At 47.7% G+C, this 19839-nt stretch overlaps 1 long non-coding RNA gene across 1 annotated transcript in view; it reads right to left on the bottom strand.

The window, feature by feature from the left end:
- Positions 1-1428: 1428 nt before the first annotated feature.
- The window catches only part of LOC140603849 (uncharacterized), a 46820-nt gene continuing 28409 nt past the window's right edge, over positions 1429-19839 (bottom strand). The window contains exon 2 of the long non-coding RNA XR_012006835.1: positions 1429-1768. This is a non-coding gene — a long non-coding RNA (uncharacterized lncRNA). The remainder of the gene's footprint in view (positions 1769-19839) is intronic.

Below are 19839 nucleotides of genomic sequence, written 5' to 3'. Positions count from 1 at the left end.
AGCAACAGTGCAGGCCTCTCACCCTGCCACAGTTTCAGCCCTGGGGTGTCCGTTCTCAAAGTCCCTGAAAGTGAAGTCCAGGGATGTTGTGCCATCAACATTTAAGTGAAACTATCTCACACTCTAGAGATTTAATGCAAATGTGTCCAGTCATTTGTAAGCGATGTGACAATAGGCAGAAAATTATAGACACCTATTTATATATACACACTCATAAACATGAGATATGTGTATCCCATTTAGGCAAATACATGTAAAATAATCATATCTAATTTCTGATGACTTATTCCCTACCAGCTACTATGATATGGACTCTGTGTGCTTTGTCTTCATCTGAGAGTTATTATTTCCCTCCTTTTCATAGATGAGGCCTCCATGCTCAGAGAGTTCAGATGTTGTTACACACACATTGTGTCCAGATGGCCTCCTGGGCACACTCACAGAGGATATTGGTCTTTGCTTTGCCTTTAGCCCAGACTACGCAGTTAGAGAGGCAGGTGGTGCATAAGATCACAGGTTCTCATGCTCACAGCCTTGATTTAGAGTCAACTTCCACTTCTCATGAGCTGAATGACTTCCCAGGATTCTCTTGGTCTCGATGCCCCCATCTGTAAAACGGGAATAAGATGAGATCCTTCCTTCTGCAGCAGATGTGAGACACGAGAGCCACCAGGTTGCTTGCCCCGCATTACACCTGCCTGGTTACAGTACGCTTTAATCTTAGCCCCAGGCCAATGAAACCTCCAGCCTAAAGGATTGCCAGATTTCAATGCCTGTTTTATTTTTATTTTTTTAACAGAGAGAATTAGGGAATTTATTTTTTATTTAAATTCAACTAATTAATATATAGCGTATTATTAGTTCCAGAGGTACAGTCTAGTGATTCATCAGTTGCCTACAACACTCAGTGCTCATTACATCACAGGCCTTCCTTATGCCTGTCATCCAGTTACCCCTAGTCCCCCATCCCAAGGCCTGTCTTAGAGGCCAGATCGTTGGGACAAGGTAGAGAAAATGTGAGTTAGTTCTTGCAATGAGAAAAGACAGGGAGGGGCTGGCACATTTGATCAGCTTGTAGGGCAGAAGCCCTACAGAAGGAAGGAAGGGATCAATTAAGAACACAGGGAATCTGGCTCCTGAATAAGCATAGGGCAGGGCAAACAGTTGGCAAGAGGGAAGAAAAGGGGAGAAGCTGCCCAGCAGGAGACAATACAGAGCAGTGGGCAGCAGTGTGAAGTCTGATGTCGGAGTGTCCGAGTGTGAGCCCTGGCTCCGCCACATCCAAATGGTGTGTGTTTGGCAAATTGCACAATATGCTTTGGTTCTGTTTGCCCATCTATAAAAGAGGAATGTTAATAATACTGACCACCTGCCAGGACCGTGAGAATCAAGTGAGATAATGCTGAAATACTTCACTGAGCGTTTGGCTCAATACATAATAACAAATTTTATTATCTGTTATGTTAGTGTCCTGTGGCTGCTGGGACAAATCACCACAGACGTAGTGGCTTAAAGCAACACGAATGTTTCCTCTTCTGGTTCTGGAGGCCAGGAGTCTGCAATCGGTTTTATGGCTAAAGTTAAACGATTGGAGGGCTGGTTTCTTCTGGAGGCTTTGAGGGGAGAACTGGCTTCCTTTTTCAGCTTGTAGCGGCTGCTGGGGCTTCTCAGCCTGTGGCCCCTTCCCCGCATACAAAGCACATCACTCTGGTCTCTGCTTCCACTGTCACATCATCTTCTCCTCCTCTGTAAAGAATCCCTCTGCCTCCTGCTGATAAGGATGCATATGATTACATGTAAGGCCTGCTCAGATAATCCAGGATAACGTCCCCCTTTCAGGATCTTTAACCTAATCATATCTGCAGTCTTCCTGCTGTATAAGTAACGTTCCCAGCTTCTGAGGTCAGAACATGAATGCTTTTGGTGCTCATTATGCAGCCAGCCATATAAATTACTAATAGTATCAGAGCAGGTGGGTGGATAGCAAGTGATGGGAAATGTGACCCAGATTAGTCAGAGGAGTTTGGAAAGAAAACTGGCACGTATCAATCGAGGGTGCTAGTTACTTTCGTGATGCAGGTCACTGGGAGGATTAAGACACAGAGTCAGTTCTCAAAAACTGTCAGTGCTTCACTTATTATCATGGTAGCTCCTTACTCCTCAAAATTGCACTCTGGGTAGATGCTAGTGGCCTTCCCAACATCTTTCATTTCTTTCTGTGTAGCAGGTGATTTGAGTAGAACCTGTCCCATCTTCAGAGTTGGTGAAAATGGTGTAAGTTCCATAATGGTCATGTTACCTAAGAAGGCCCCATGGAAGCTAAGACTTTTTTAATTATGGGAAAGGAGCTACATGTAGGTATCTAATTACATGAAGGAAGTCAGCTTAAGGATGAAGCCAACACACAGGATAAGTCGGAGCTGGAGCTAAGATCATGGCAGAGAAATGCAGCCAGACCCTTGATCTAACTATGCCTGAAGTCCTACTCTGGACTTTTCAGTTATATAATGCCATATCTCCTTTATTGGTAAGCTATTTAGATTTGGATTTCCCCCTCCTTGTTACCTGTTATCCTGGAGACAAGTAGATATTGCCATCCTCAGTTTATAGGAGAGGAAACTGAGACTCAGAGAGATAGGTGACTTGCCAAGGATGGATAGCTGGTCCAGGGCATCACGGAGGATTCAATGTGGCTCAGAGTGACTCTTGTTTTCCCGTCAAGTACTGTGTGACTGGAGCATCTGAATCCCCTCCCTCAAATGGCTCTAAGAGTACCAAGAGCTGTCTGACAGGTACCAACAGAGGGTCAGATGGTGCCACCCAGGGAGGAAGCCACATAGAGGAAAACAGAGTGCCTGACAGAGACCACATCTGCAACCCCCAACCCACAGCATGTACACAGGGGGAGGAAGTGACTCCTGATGCTGTGCCACCCGGTATGCATTCAACGTCCTCCCTTCCAGGTTGTCTGTCCTCCAGAGACAACGACTAGGGAAATACTGTCCCTGGCTCTGCATGGAAGCTATCTCAGCTGCATTTTAATTCCTCCCAAACAAGATGTGATAATAAAAGCTCAAGGGAAGTGGAATGTGATTTGACCATTGTTGCGGCATCTAGTAAAGCCATGCATTCTTCTAAGCACGTCACATAGGTCATTTTGTTTCATTACCATAACTCCATGGGTGGCATAACTGCTCACTGGGCTCACAGGGAAACTGAGGTACTGTCAGGTGAGGTGGCTTGCCCAGTTGGTAAGTGGCAGAGCCAGAGTTTGAACCCCAGGCCCAGGTTACTGAACACTGCAAGTCGTCTCTACAGTATCAAGTGTCCTCCTCTAAAAATATTACCATGACCATCGTTTCTGGGATGTTGCCCAATTCAATGACTTCAACACCATTGGGCACAACAGCCCAGCCTGGGAGATAATGAGAGAGAAAATACCAAAGACACCATGCAGGGCAATGAGCAAGCAGTCTGTGGAATGCTCAGGTGAATTCTCAGGGCATGCACAGAGGCCTGCTGGGTACAGAGGTACCTGGGAACATCTTGGAGACCAGATGGTTCAAGTGAACACCCTAAGGATGGCCATGATCTCAGACACAGTAATTACCGTGTTCCCAAAAGAGCTCCAGAGGACAGCCATAAAAGGACCAATGACTCACACCTGAAAAGGCACAGATAGGTTTTTGCTGGCCTCACAGAGGAAACTAGCCTTTGATGCTGGGGCAGGAGTGATCACCGGGAGGAAGATAGAACCGGCACCTGAGCATTGAGTCTTTTCTTGGCCTCAGCAATGAGCTAGCAGCCCGTGTTTGAAACCTGTTCTGTAAATCAGCGTTCAGGCTCACCTCCCGCCCGCTGGCCTCCGCCAGTTATAATTTATAATGTGGGAACAGAAGAGAATGCTTGGTCATCTCATTGCCTGCTCGCCTCCTGGGAGAGAGAGAGTGGACTGGCATGGTTTCCATATGGAATTTTCAAAGGTGCTATCAATTTTAACTTCAACCAGGGAGGGCTGTTGCCGGGAAGGCACAATATCAACAACCCAAGGCCCCAGGAGGTGTTTTGGCCATCGACTGCACGGAGCTATCCAAGTCTCTTTACAGGGTCGAAAGGAAGGCTCTGTGTTTGAGGATGAAGACAAGGGTCCAGCCAGAGATGGAGCAGAAGAAGAATAGTTTCTAGGGCCCCTGGTTGGAAATGGAGGAGACAGCGATGAAAAAAAAAAGGGGAGCGAGAAAATAGGAAGTGGAGATCACATTGGGACTCAAAATTACCTGGGGTTTAATATATAAGCATATAAATGACAGAGCTGGATCCTTCTGAGGGCTGGGAGGGAAAGATCAGTTGCAGGCCTCTCTCCTCGGCTGGCAGATGGCTATCTCTTCCCTCCCTGTGTCTTCAGATAGTCCTCCCTCTGTGCATGTCTGTGTCCAAGACCATTTCAACAATCTGCATATAGGATTAGGGCCTGCCCTAATGGCTTCACTTCAATTTAATTACCTTCTTAAAGACCCTGTTTCCAAATATGGTCACATGCTAAGGTTACAGAGGGTTAGGACTTCAACATACAAATTCGGGCAAAGAGGCACAAGTCAGCCCGTAACAGGGCCTAACTTGTGCGAGGAGTGTCTTCCTGCAGTTCTGGGAACCTGCAGGGGACAGAGTCAGTAATCCATCAGCTAGAGAAGACTTCAAGGGAAGGTGACATGGCATCTGGGCTCGAAGGATGGAAAAAAGCTTTCACCAGCTGGAGAAGATTTAAAGACGAAATGCTGGGGGCCCCTAGGTGGCTCAGTTGGTTAAGCATCTGCCTTGGACTCAGGTCATGATCCTGGAGTCAGGCCCTGGGTCAGGCTCCCTGCTCACTGGGGGGTCTGCTTCTCCCTCTCCCTCTGCTGCTTCCCTGCTCACGCTCAGTCTCTCCCCCCACCCCAAATAAATAAATAATCTTTAAAGAAAGAAAAAAAGATGGGATGCTAGGTGGACACAAGCTTGTGAGCCAGAGCTTAAAAATGTGAAAGAACGAGCCACGTTGAAGAGAATTAGGTGGGACAAGAGGTGTGGGTGAGGGACAGGTGGAGATGGAGGCAAGAAGACCTCGAGGGACCCAGCCGAAAGGAGCTTTCAGCGCCAGTCAGCAATGGGAACAGACCTGATCCCCTGTGTTGATTCCATGAGCATCTTTTATTGCAGAATCATTGAGGGCCATGGAGGAGCACCCGTTCAAACTTCCCCTGTTACAGATGAGACAAATGTGGCTCAGAAAATATGGGTGATTCTCCCAAGGTCACGGGCTCCGGGACCCAGAGGGGTGAATCCCCTCTGCCCTCTACAGTATCATGCGTGGATCCTGGAACGCAGAAAGGGCTACAATTTGTATACACAAGCATCTCAGGGTTCCTGGGAATGGAAAAGGGGGAAAAAATTCCTTCTTGGTCACCCTTCCAATCACAATAACATTATACTGGACCCTTAGAGGGGCCAGGAAAAATAGTTACCTCCAGTGATTTATGATCCAAGAACGGAGACCACCTACCATGCTCTGGCCTGAAGCAGGTTCCACTTCAATTTTGCAAACAACACTCTGAGTGCAGCCAGCCTCCTGGCCATGTGCCTGCATGGGCCCCCCGCCCTGGCATCAGAGCCCAGGAGCCTCAGCCCCCTAGCCTTGATCTTGCTGTCGTTTATGAGGTATGGGAGGTACAAACAGATTACAGAGCAGGGCACAATTTATTTTTGGCTCTTGTCTCTGGAGGGAAATTCATCCCAGATGAGGCTCCCTGGGTGGAGGGGTGGTGGCCGAGCTCTTTTCTAGGAAACTGGGGGGCAGCTGCTGACCCCAGAGAGGGTCCCATAAGAGAGAAGGGAAAAACCAACCAGGACCCCTACTTGGCACACAAGGGGTGTGTTGATCAGCTTGCAGGGGGTGTTGACCCAATGAGCCTGGGTCTGCCAGAGAGTCACAGAAAGTCACAACCAGGCTCCAGAACATTAGAGGACCTCTGGGCCAGCCCTCCTTCAAGTTGAGGTGGAGAGGAGACAAAGGACTTGCCCACGGTCACAATTAGGTAAGTGGCTGAATAAGCTTCGAACCTGAGCCAACCAGCCCTCTGTTCAATGCTTCTCTCACTCTAGCTCATCACCATCTGCAAGCAAGAATGGACAATGAGGGTTGGGCGCCCATCACCTTCTTACCTGAAAGGCAATTCAAGGTCTCGACTCCCATGTTCATGTCCACCACCATCCCATCCACAGCCCCATCCTCCCCTTTGCCTGGGATGACATTTTCAGCTCAATTTCAGGTTTGGGGAGCCAGGTCCATGCCAGTGCTGGATTCCTTCACTACAGATAGGTGAACTAGATTCACATGTCATAACCCTGGATCCTGGGGAGCCAGTGAGGAGGATCAGGAGGGAAAGGAGTGGGAGTGTGGGTGGGAGTAGAGGCCTTCAGGTCAGGGAAGGCACGGGGAGTTCCCAGGATGGCCTCAGAGACAGGCAGGGATTGGAAAGTAAGAGAAGAGCTGGTGCAGGGGGCATGGCCGGCCTTTGAATCTGATGAAGTCGATCCCTTTACGGAGACCTAGAGGACAAGACAGCTGAGCACAGGTCTGGCAATCAGGAGTGGGAGCTAGCTGGGGAGCGGGGGGCCCTTGGGGACCGAGCATTCCACCTTGCTATGCCCCCATTCACTCAACTTGCAAGATAGAGTCCTAAGAGTTCCCCTATCTCCTACCAGGAGGCTGGGGGCAGGGAGCTGGGAACCACGAGCCACAGAAGCAGGAAAGACATCTTCCCTCAGATCCGATGGCCTTGACTACAGAGAACCATTGTTGGAAGTGGTGGGATGGGAAGCACGCTTTACGGAGACCAACAGGGCAGCAGGGGAGGAACGGGCAGAGGGAGAGAGGAAGGGAGCTCCAGGATGGAGAGCGTGAGGGGGACACAGCAAACTGAACGTGTCTTGGGGAGAGAGAGTTAATTCCATTCAGATGTTAGCTGGGGTCCCTATCGTACATGTTTGGAGTGCTGGGCTTGACAGGCCCCATGCGGCTCTTCAGAATAAGGTAAAATCATTTCCCCAGGAAACCAAAACAGGATTCCCCTAATTGACTGATCCCTAAGCTCTGACTTTTGCCTCTGCCCTCAGCGCCTCTCCTCTTGAACCACCTCCCCACCACAGGCTTCCCCCATCTGCCCAGGCTTCTCTCCCTCTTGGGGAGAGAACGTGTGGTTGTTGGCAGCTGGACTGGAGTGACCCCCACACAAGCATGTGTGTACACGCACAAACTAACACACTTGCTCCCATGCTCTCCTCCCTTCTCTATCCATCGGAGTGATCAGATACCGTATGGGATCAAATGGTAAGCAGGAATGCCTGGATGGCTCAGCGGTTGAGCATCTGCCTTTGGCTCGGGACATGATCCTCGGGTTCTGGGATCGAGTCCCACATCAGGCTCCTTGTGGGGAGCCTGCTTCTGTCTCTGCCTTTTTCTGTGTGTCTCATGAATAGGTGAAATCTTTAAAAAAAAAATTTTTTTTAAGTTAAGCAGAAGGAGTAAACATTTGGGGCAAACGATTGAACCCATGATAGCACCTGCCCAGCGACCATGTCTCAGACAGCTCGTCCCCATTCCTCCAGGGGAGCTCTGAGATAGCCTAAGAACTCCGAGAACTGGTTTCGAGCCTCCAAACGTGGCCTTGGACAAATCACTTCCCTCTCTGAGCCTCACCTCCTGATTTGGACATTGGAAACTCATTGAAGACCATCTCAGAGGCCCCTTCCTTTTCTGGCTATCTATTGTCTCAATCCTTCCTTATATCCTCCCCGGAGGCTGCAGAGGCATGTGGCTGATGAAGGCCAGGGGACAGTCACAGCATCCGCCAGCCTCCTGAGACACACATGACATCTGCGGAGTACATCAAACCCCAGGGGACCTGCTGAAATGGGCTGAGTCACAGTCTCCTCACAGATACTGTGATGAACTATGAGAACCTCTTGGGAGCCGGGAAGAGGACGGCTGGTGGAAAGAGCAGGAAACCTCATGTGGTAGAGGATCCCAGGCCTTCCAAGCTGGAAATGCGATCTTGCTGCCTGTCCCCACGGTACCCTGAGACTCCAGTTCTCACCAGCAGCCTGTACCCTCCCCCCACCACCCTCTGATTGGAGCTCAGGACCTGGTGCACAGGGCTGAGAGTAGCAAAACGGTTGTCTCCACAGCCAGGAGTGGCTTTTCTTTATCATTCAAACGCTGCCTACCTGCTGCCACCTCAAGCTGTTCAGAGGCGAAAGGATAGATGGTGCAAAGGGGGGCCCAGCAGGCTCTGGAACCCTTCTGTGTCCTCAGGGGCGTCACAGTAGGCCCAGAATGACTCAGGCTTTGAAAACGAAACGCCGGCACAGAGCAGATTTCTGACAAATGTGGCCCAGGCGTGCTGAGCGATTTATTTTTGTTAATGGAAAATAGCTGAGCTAATAACCCTCAGAAGGCATTTCTACAGGCAGAGCTGAGGTCTGTTTTGCTCCTCTGCTCCCTCTATTTACTTGTGGTTTTCTTTTAGGGAAGAAGTAAAGAAACTGGATGTAGGAAAAAGCCCAAGTAACAACATTCTGCATTTGACAGCTGGCACCAAAATCCCAAGCCCAGATTTGTTTTTTGGCCCGATTTCTATCAATTATTGAACATTTACCAAGGTCCAAGCACCTCTCATCTTTATCTCATTTAATACCTGTCACAAGGAGGAAGACCAAGGTCCAGCATGACGACGTGTCCTGCCCAGGGGCACGCAGCCAGTAAAGTTAGGGCAGAGAGGGACCTCCAAGTGTTAGACTGTAGATCAACCCTCTTGCCAGCACAGTACTCTCTGGGGAAATGATGAGGTGTCTAAGGACTAAAAGGGACCTCGGGAAGTCCAATTTGAACCTAAACTTCATTGGAGGCTATAGTAAGTTTCCTTTTCCTTACAGGAAAAGCACTGTTTCTTGATGGCTCCCCCACTTGTCAGCGTCTCCTGGGCAATGAGTGATCACCCTGTGGTTCAATGCTGCACTCATGGCACAATGAAAGGGCTTTAAAGCAGGCAAAACCAGGTCCCAATCTAAGGCTCACCCTCACATAAGTGACTTTGAGCAAGTTATATAAGTTCTCTGCGTTGGGTTTTCTCACCATCAGCCAGGAAGCTCTCTCTCTCTCTCTCTCTCTCTCTGGAGCTATAGCTGCACATATCAAAGGGGTGTTGTGAGGATAGTTTTAGCCTAGCACTTGGCACTGAATCGGCTCTCAGTAGATGGTGGTTATTACTATGTAAGTATGGAAATTAGTGAGGAGTGAACACGCTTCCTCCCGCTGCGTGCTAAGAGAGACACAGTGATCATCAAGTTTAAATATAAAGAGAGGCACATAAACCTCCTCCTTGGTGGGGGCTGCCCTTGGTGTATTTGCCTTCCTGCGAACTGGCCATCTTGTGTGTAGAGCAATATGCAAATGACATTATGGGAACAAGAGAATGACTTGAGAGGAAGCGTGCTTGCAGGACTTTCATCTTTTCCACATGCTGGCATCAGAGGGCTAGAGGATCCAGCAGGATCACCTAATTCAGAACCGCATTTAAGCCCACGTGAAACTGAACCCATCTCCAGTGACCAATGATGGCACACCCATGATGTGTCAGGCCCCGTGCTGGCAGAGAGGCAGAGGCAGAGAGGGAGAGAGAGAGAATCTCAAACCCTCATAGTCACTTTCCACAGAGGCAAGACAGGGTAGTGAGAGAGCATGTGCTTTGGAGTCAGGTGGAGGTGAGCTGAGATCTTGGCTTAGTATATTCTCTCTGCCGATCTAGGGTCAGTTGCTCCTCTCGGAATCTCTGTAGAAGCAGGGAAATAACATCACATGAACTGTTTCGAATCAGGACAAATATATACAGCTTTTAGGACACTTTCAGGAGGAGACTCACAAAAAGTGTTAATTCTCATTTTTATTTGCTCTGCTAAGTTGCTACCATCCTAGCTTACAGGTGGGAATGTTGAAATCAAAGACATAAGAGGACTTGTCCAAAATCACAGAGATCAGAGGCAAGCATGGAAGTAATCCGACTCTCTTATAATTCTGCTCATGGTGCAATAGATATCCACTGAGCATTTAATGATCCCCCATACAAGAGGAGGGGCTGGGAATTTCTAGACAATCTAGGATCCCAAGGGTCTCACCTCTTAGTGACATCTATTTAAGAAATATTCATTTCTCCCATATTGTATCTTTGGCCCTATGGATGGAAATGCATTATAGTGGACACAACAAGCATGGCTCTGTCCTTAAGGAGCATACGGGTTTGAGGATGGACATCATACATGTATCAAAATTAAGTGTGATAAGCTCTCTGGTAGGAGAATCCCCTAGCCTGGGACTCAAGAGGTTAGTCTTGTTGAGATTGCCAGAATGGAACGGAGCTGGTCAGGGAGGGAGCAGGCGTGGCTGGGTGGCCTGGACGGGGAGAGGCTAGCCCTTTGGAGAACCAGAGTAAGTTCAGTGCAGGTGGAGTAGCAAGTGGGAGGGGGTTGAGGCTGGGGATGTAGGTCTGAGTCACGGAGAGCCTTACAAAACAGGTTAAGTCTGGATGTTTTAATGAGGCCAGTGCCAAATTTTTGAAATAGTTTAAGCAAAGGAATAGGATTTACATTTTAGAGAGATTACTTGGTTGCAATTTGGAAAAAGGATTTGGAATGAGACAGAAACAAATAACCCATGAAATAAGGCAATTGATGTGATGGAGGTAAGAACATGTTCAAAATATTGAACAGTTAGTCCAGTGGCCATCAACCAATAGAATAGAAGCCTAATGGAGAAGTCCTGAAGACCCCCCCACCATGCTGCCATCATGGCTGAGGGTCTCAGCAGAGGGCTGGGTTCCTGGGTGGCAGGGAGGGTCATTGGTGGTGAGACCAATGGCTCTTGGCCAGTGAGCATGGACTTACTTCAATATTTCAGCCATTGGTAAGGTTGTCCTGGTACATTCATCGCAAATGTCAGCCTGGGTGAGGTTGTAAAAGCCAAGTGTTTCTGGAGCCTGGAGGAAGATGCAGCAGGCTCCATAGGTTTCACCTGTGAGCCAGTAACCAGAGCAAGGAACTTCCTGTGCTCACGGTCTAAATACCTTGAGTCTTGGAACTCCTGGTGAGACAATTATGACTTTGGAGAATGATGTGTCACATGGCAGACTGGGGACCCTGCCACTTTCAAGGGGGATGTGGCCGTACTGTGAACCGATGGCAGCCGCAGCTGGAGAGCATGTCCAAAGCCACCTGCTGTGGCCAACCAGACTTTGCCTTGGATTCACCCTGACAACTCCTGCTCTGGAGATTCAGAACATTCTTTCCCTTGTCCTGACACTGTCCAGGTTATTGGTGAACAAGGCCACTCTACTAATTTGTCCGATTTTCTCTTGATTCTTCTGGTTGTGTTGTGTTTTGTTTTTCATTCTCTGCAAACACAAGACTTTCCCAGCTCCTATTAAATCTCTGTGTCTTATAGCTTCCTCTGCTTCATCTTCCAGCTTAGTGCATCCCTCTCATACCCTGCCAGTGCTCCCAGCTGTTCTCTGCGTGAAGCTGTGCTCTTGGTAGACCCTAGGATTGAGTGTGGTGGGTGCTGCTGTACAAACTAAGATCATCAGATCAGCAAGCAACTCATTCATTCATTCACTCATTCATTCAAGTTTTCCTGCCAGGAAGCTTGTGAGACTCATCTCTGTTCCCAGAGCTCTGACACCCTACCTGGGACCTACTACCCACTTAGGAATGGCTGATAAGTAGCTGGCAGTATGAGTCCCTTGAGTAGCGATGTCCTAGGGCTGCTGAGGATTCAAGGATGTGAGAACACAGTCCTGCCTTTAGTGAACATCAGCCTATGGATTAGTTCATTCATTGATTCATTCACCATCAAGCCTTTAGGGCTGACTGAGTGCCCCATCTTTGCCAGGCACGGTGAACAAGGAGTGGTTTCTGCACTCAAGCAGATCATGGGTAAAAAGAAGAGATGGTAAAGAAACAATTAGAGTGCAAGAGGTGTCTTTAGCCGAAAGATTGTGTCATCCATGAAAAATGAAGGCGGGAAATAAAACCAAAGTTTCTAAAATTCTCTTAGTGTTAGGTATTGACTTTGGCAAGAGGATGGAGAGTGGGTGGTCCTACTTGAATTATGAGGCTCTAAACCCTATGCAAGGGTTTTCCAAATGCAGCTCACTTCAAAGGTTTAAGTCTAATTGGGGCGGGGGTGGGGTGGGGTGGGGTGGGGTGGGGTGGGGAGGAATGCACTTAGATGCTAACTGTGAGCCAGAGCTGAGTTCATCTCTGAGCCCTACGCTCCATCAAGAGCATTCCTGAGAGCCTCAGGAGTCAAGGATGGCAAGGCCTGGCACAGGTTCACTACATCGGCTCTCCTCTGTCAAGATACACGACTTAGAACAAGAGAAGGTGATCCCTCAACCCAGCCATGGCTGGACAGATGGAAGTATGACATGTTCAAGCTCCATATGCAGTTGTAAGAGTCAAACCTCTGTGTTCCTTCTTGGTTTAAAAAATACTTGCTGCGCACCTGTGAGGCTCATGTTAGGAGCTCAATGCACAGAGGTGAGATGTAGTCCTAGCTATCAGGAGCTTCACAGGCAGATGGGGCTTCCTGTGTATGACGGGCAGTGTTCTAAACAAACATTTTACAGATGTGGAAACTGAGGCACAGAAATTAACTAACTTGCTGCAAGATAATAGAAACTATATATTGGTCTCTGTGCCCAGTTGATGCTGTACGGGGTGATTTCCTAAGTGATAAGAACACCAGGAGCATCTTTTGTTCTGAGGTGACCCTGAGTGAGCTCCCAAAAGCCCCTCATGAAGGTTGGTCACCAGAAAGGCCAAGCCATGATTACAAACTTGGAATTTTCAACCCCGTCCCCCATCCTCTGGAGAAAGGAGGAGGTCGGAAATAGAGTTAATAATTAATCATGCCTACATGAGGAAGCCCCCCGCAAGATCCCCAAATTATAAGGTTCAGGGAGCTTTTGGGTTTGGTGAACACATCTACACCAGGAGCGTGACACCAGGAGCATGTGCCCCACTCCACACCCCAACCCCTCTGTCCACAGGACAGAAGCTCCTGTGCTCAGGACCCTCCCAGACCTCCGGTATTTCTGGCTTCTCACCTGTATCCTTCATCATGTCCTTTAATAAACTGGAAAACATAAGCATTTCCCTGAGTTCTGTGCACTGACCTAGCTAATTAACTCATCCCAAGGACAGGTCTGGGGAACCTCAGATCCACAGCCAGTGGGTCAGAAGCACAGGTGATGACTTGGCACCTGAAGTGGACAGAAGGGGCCATCTGGTGGGACGGAGTCCCTTACCTGTGGGATCTACACCACCTCCAAGTGCATAGCATTAAAATTGGGTTGAATTGTAGGACACCTGGCTGGTGTCAGAAAGAATCACTGGTTGTGGGGGAAAACCTGTACATCGGTGGTGGCCAGAGGTACAAGGTGCTGGTGTCACAGAGGTAATATACAGAAGGAGAAGACTGGCTGCTTCCTTTCTTTCACCTGGTTGTACCTGGCCAGGAAAGCAGGCCCTGGATTTGAGAGGCACGTCTGCTGTAGCCCATCCCCAACAGGCTATCCACAACGGGTCTGTGCTGACGGGCCAAGAGCCACCCCAAAGAAAACTGCAAGTGGGGTGAACATGGAGGGAGAGGAGAGCTGGGGGAGGAGGAGAACTGGGCACAGCTTGGGCAGCCTTCATCCAAGGGCCCCGGGAAACCGGACACAAGGGGATGGAGGCCCCAGTGAGGGCAGAGGCTGCAAAGATGGAAATGGTGTCTGGGCCAAGCCAGAGGAGCCCAGAGAAGAGCAAGAGGCAGTGGGAAGCGGGTAGTGCGTGGAGCCTGCAGTCAGTACAGTCAGGAGGCACTGAAGCCCGACATGTGCCTGTGAGTCATGTGGGGACCCCCACACCCAGAGGCAGAGGAGGCCCCGGGATGAGGATAGAACCTGGGTTTGGGCCCTGAGGGCTCTGTCCATCCTTTCCCAGTCTTGCTTTCCTCCAGGGACGAGGAATAGATGATAATACCTCCCCTCCAAGCCTGCAGGGAGGATACAAAAAGAAATGAAATATGAAGGGCTTAGCACCGAGCCAGACACACAGTCAGCACCCTGCACCGTTAGCGCTCCTGCCCTATCCCCACCTCCGCTCCCTGTTATATGGGGCTTGTGGCCGCAGCCCCCAAGGGCCCTTGGTGCATGGAAAAGCACAAGGAGAAGGAAAAATAAGTGTTTGTATTTACACCACCAAGAGAGCCATCTCTGAAACTCTGTGGTTTTGTCATTGCGCTTTGCCAATGAGGCTTCATACAAAGTGCAAAGATTCTTTAAAAAAAAAAAATATATATATATATATATAATTTAAATTCAATTTGCCAGCATATAGTATAACACCCAGTGTTCATCCCACCACGTGCCCTCCTTAGTGCCCATCACCCAGTCACCCCATTGCCCCACCCATCTCCCCTTCTGCAACCCTTTGTTTTTTTCCCAGAGTTAGCAATCTCCCATGGTTTGTCTCCCTTTCTAATTTTTCCCCCACTCAGTTTCCCTCCTTTCCCTTAGAGTCCCTTTCACTATTTCTTATATTCCACATGTGAGTGAAACCATATAATAGTTGTGTTCCTCCAATTGACTTAATTCACTCAGCATAATACCCTCTAGTTCCATCCATGTTGATGTAAATGATAGGTATTCGTCCTTTCTGATGGCTACAGTTCCATTGTGGATATATATATATATACATACATACATACATATCACATCTTCTTTATCCATTCATTTGTTGAAGGACATCATGGCTCTTTCTACAGTTTGGCTATTGTGGACGTTGCTGCTATAAACATTGGGAGCAAGTGTTCTGTTGTTTCACTACATCTGTATCTTTGGGGTAAATACCCTGTAGGATAATTGCTAGGTTGTAGGGGAGCTCAGTTAGCACCAGTTCCCATTCCCCAATCCCTGAACCCCCAGGACTGTGCAATGAGTGCGAGACGTGACCCCGTGCATTCATCAGAACTGCTACCATAGGTTGCAACTCCAGAACTATGATACTCAGAACTCACATGAAGGGAATGGTACATCTGCCCATTCTCTCCTCTGGGAAGAGAAAGCTCTTTACTCCGGACTAGAAATAGATGCTTCTACAGAATGTAAGGCATCTCCAGGCTTTTTACCCCCAAATGTGAGCACATGGCTTTAGGAGGATTAAGTCTCTAAATCACTTTGGAACAATACACTATCTCTAACTTCCAAGGCATGTTAACAGTTCTTGGTTAAAAGTCAGCTCTTAACCAAGTTTGCCAGTGTGCTTGACTCAAAAATCCCAGACCATGCAGAAAATATGAAAACATTCGTGGAGAATGGTCTCCCAGCAGCCTTGATACAACCTGGCCAACCTCCTGGGGGGCTCTGGAGCATAAACGATGCACCAGAATGTTCTGCATTGGGTAAAAATGGCCAGGCATTTACACCCCTCCTTCAAACAGTCACTGGACGTGGGCCAGCCAGAAAGGATGTGCCATTGGCCAAGCCTGCTCTCTGCAGTGACACTAACCCTGAAAGAGCAAATGGACCTGGTAGCCAGCCCTTCCTTGGACTTAGAACTGAGTGGCAAATCTCCACGTCTGCCCCTGCAACACACTGTGAACGTTTCTCACATCAGTGACTCCTAATGGTTGCATGGCATTTCATTGTTTCGATACCCTAATTGTTGAAACTCCTTCCCCCAATACTGAGCTTAAGGTTGTAATGAACTTGCTGCTGTTCTAAATCGTGCTGCCATGAATACCCTGGTAGATGGCATCTTTGTGTTCTTCCCTGTTTTTTTTCCCCCCTTGGGACAGATTCCTAAAAGTGGAACTCTAGGGCGATGTGTTTGGACAGCTTTAAGGCTTTCAGTACATACTACCTAACAAACTGGCCCCCATTGAGGCTATAATGGTTCATATCCCCCTGCAGGGGCTGAACATGCCTTCTTCTCCTGCATCCTGTCGACACCGATTACCGTTACTCATTTATGTCCTCGTAGTCTCACTTTTGTTTCATTTGCATTTTTAAAATATGGTGGGTAAACATTTTTTACCATGCGGTTTGACCATTTTGATTTCTCGGCTTCTGAACTGCTTTGTGTACATTCGGGCTTCATTGTTTCTAATGGAGCATTTTTCTTTTCTGTATTGATTTGAAAGATCTCATAAGCACATCAACTCAGTCTCCCTATCATCTATGCTGCCATTATTTTTCCCAGTTTATTGTTTGCCTTTTTATCTTGTTTATAGTGTTTTGGGGCATGCATCTGTTTTATAGTTCATTAGAGCCAATTCCTCGGTCTTTGCCATCTTAGATCCTGTCCTTGTCATTATGTTTGCAAAACTTGATTTGCTTTATAATCTAGATGCAAGACCTTGATTTTTCCCTATTGCATTTGACCCAGTTAATTTCGGTTCACCATTGCAGTCTGCCAGGATCTTTTAGAATCCTGATTATGTCACCCAGCGTCTGAACGCTCCCTCCCAGCTTTGAGTACAATGCAAATTTGATCAACGCTCTTTCTGTGACTTCACCCAAGTCGCCCATCACCCCTTTTACATTTCTCTAATGATGTCCATTCAACTTGTCTGAAACGGAGCCAAATAGGAGCCTTCTCTATCACCGACACAGCAGCCAACTGGCACCGGACACTGCCGTGGGGGAGGAGACAGTCCCTGCCAACTGGACACATGGCCAGGCCCAAGATGCCTCTTTGGATCAGTGTTTTCACAGCACCTGTCACCCTTAGAACCATCACCTCATGGTCATAATCGTTTATTTAGATTTTCTCCTCCCTCTGGCATATCTGTCTTTTTCCTTTCTTAGCCAAGTGAACTCTTGTGGAATGACAAGGGACATAAATATGTAGAAAAAAATCATGTATTAGATGAAAATGATTTGGCATACCATGGCAGTGCGAACTGTCCAGGATCACATTCAAAAGTCAATTCATTTCCTTGGAATAATAAACAAGACATTAAAGATTATCTGGTCCCCAGCTTCCCACCCTCACCCTAAGATCCTTTCTGCACAATGAGGGTTAATTATGACCAGCATTTATAGAGACCATCTGGGAATCAGACAATTTTCTTACATAATTACTAATCCTTTAAAATACACACACACACATATGGCAAGACGAGTGTTACCTCCCTTTAAATACAAGGAAATAGAGGCTCAGAGAACTCAAGATATTAATCCAAGATCACACAGTCTGAACATGTTAGACTCTGGGTTTGAACTTGTATCTCATACCAAATTGCCTCTCTGGCTGATGCCAACAGTCCCACATTCTTTGAATGTCATCAGGGATGGGAACCGACTCCTGAAGATGATTCCAGGAGTGCCCTAGGGGAATAATTCCGGGTATTGACCTAAATTTCCCCCTCTATATCTTCTTCCCCTTGAAGGCACATAAAAGTGACCTTACCCTTCTCATCCAAGATAGGTCTTCTTAGGATCAATCATACCCTCTCTGTCTCCTCTTCTCAGATGTGTCAACAGTTCCTCATGTGACAGAATTGGAAGACCCTTCCCCTGATCTTGCTCTAATTTATCCCTACAGCCCATGTGATCCACAGCTGAATGCCATGCTCCAAATGGGTTCCAATGACAATAGGACTTTACCCCCTGTGACCTGCCCACCAGATTCTCTCCTTCTTTCCCAGAAAACCATGGGAAGAAGAGACTCCATTCCTCACTGCTCATCCCCTGCTCTTTTTCCCTCTATTCTCAGGAGAGGAGTTTTGAGGAATTTTGGAGTAGATGTTTGTCTCTTATAGTGACACTAGCCTGGACTCTGAAAATCCCTTTCCTCTGTATGACTTTCTCATACTTACTTTTGAATCAAGCTCCTGGCCATGCTTGACCAAATTTCTCCTCTCTTCCAGACACCCTAGAATTCCCTCCTGCATTCACTGAATGTTCTGCTGTGGACATGCAGACCTGGCCTTTTGATGCTCAGAAGGTGAGATGAGAGAAGCTCAGAGTTCCTGAGCAGGGCTCCTAAGATGGGGAGCTTCTAGCACAGAGCCTAGGGCTGCATGTCCACAGGGTCCTTTCGAGAGTGGCTAGGCAAGGGCCGACCTCTTCCTATCACAGCATCTTGAAAGGAGCTGGGAAGGCGACCTGGAAAGGTGACTCCCAAAACCAAGGAGGTAGGTGTAGGGTACACCTACCTATGTGTCCTATGGCCCTGTCTCATTTCCTACTTACTGAACTATGTCTTTGCAGCCCGAGCCCACATCTCATTTCCCTCCTTTCTACCCTGAGGCTAAGATTACCTTTCTCATGGGATTATTGTGAAAATTAAATGATGTAACGACTAGAAAGTGCTCAGAACAATAAGTGCCCTGCAAATGGCAGTTATTATTACTTTCCGCCTAACACTAGATTTAATTATTTCAATTAACAAAGCACCAGGCAGTGTATGAGAACAACACTCTTCCTTTTTCTTCCGTCTTGCTTTAGAGCTTTCTCATACATCATCTCGTCTGAGGCTCATTATAACTCTGGAGGAGGGAGTACAGCAGGCCCTTACTGACCTTCACATAATGAGGAGGTAACAAAGACTCAAATGAATGGAAGATTAGTGCCAGAACCTGTCCATGATGCTCTATCACCACTTTCTCTCCCATCATACTGTTTTGATTTTAATGAAGGTTGTTGGCAACAACAAGGATTGACTGAGTCTTAACTTCTGTCTCACAGCCCTTAGTTTCTTTTCATTCTTTTCATTGTTTTTGGCCTCCCAGGGGGGGACTCAGCAATGGGCCCTACTTTGAGGCTGAGGCTTATCCCAGTGCCTGAGTGGGTCATGAGAACAGGAGGACGTTACTTAATTCCGTATGCTGTTTCATAGTTTTGACTTCCTATGACAACTCTGCATTCAGTCCAGCTCTCAGCTCTGGATACTCACCTTGCAGTAAGAATTGTGAAGGATCTGGAATTTTACCCTACCTGAAGTCTGACAGGTTGATTTACTACAATTCATGGATGCTGGCCGAAAATGTGAAATTCCTGGTGGGATACAAAGGACAGCTTATTACTCACAGTGATAGCCAGAGCCAGAATATCATCCTTGGTGCTGATTCCCTGAACCCCAATTCCCACAGAGCAACGCAGTGAGGGCCAGGTGACCCCTGCACACCCAGTGGGTTGTATTACATAACAGGAATCCCAAGTTTAAGCAACTCTAGTCTTTTAAAGGAGCTATAAGCAAATCTGCCCAAATTTGCCCTGGAGAGAGACATTACTGGTCAACAAACAAATTTGCCCTCTGCCCCAGAAAGAGACACTATCTCTACATTCCAGAGCTATTTGTTATACCAATATCCTTGGAAAAGTAGTTGGCTACAAAAGCCCTCAGTACCTCTGCCCACAACATATGCAGAAACTTGAAAGACCCTTGGAAATCTGACTGCCATTACCTTGTCCCCCCACCTCTTGGTCTGCCCAGTTACTCTAGTCATGAGTTCTGGGCCACTCTCAATAGCCATATCCTTCCCGGGCTCATCAGGGTGATGTTATAAAGTCAAAAGCCAGGAGATTTTTGGAAGACAAATATGCCTTCTGCTGTTCCATGGACATAGGCAACGTGCCTGGCTGTTAGAGGAAAGATGAAGTGCGATCTAGGGTTTTGAAACAGTATGGATGGGAGTATGAAATCTGAGATGGATTAGAGGAGACATTGGCATGATTTGTACAATGACATCCTAACTCA

This window comes from Canis lupus, chromosome 14 (assembly GCF_048164855.1).
Source record: "Canis lupus baileyi chromosome 14, mCanLup2.hap1, whole genome shotgun sequence".
Classification (NCBI taxonomy): Eukaryota; Metazoa; Chordata; class Mammalia; order Carnivora; family Canidae; genus Canis; species Canis lupus.
This window is presented reverse-complemented; position numbering and strand designations above follow the sequence as displayed.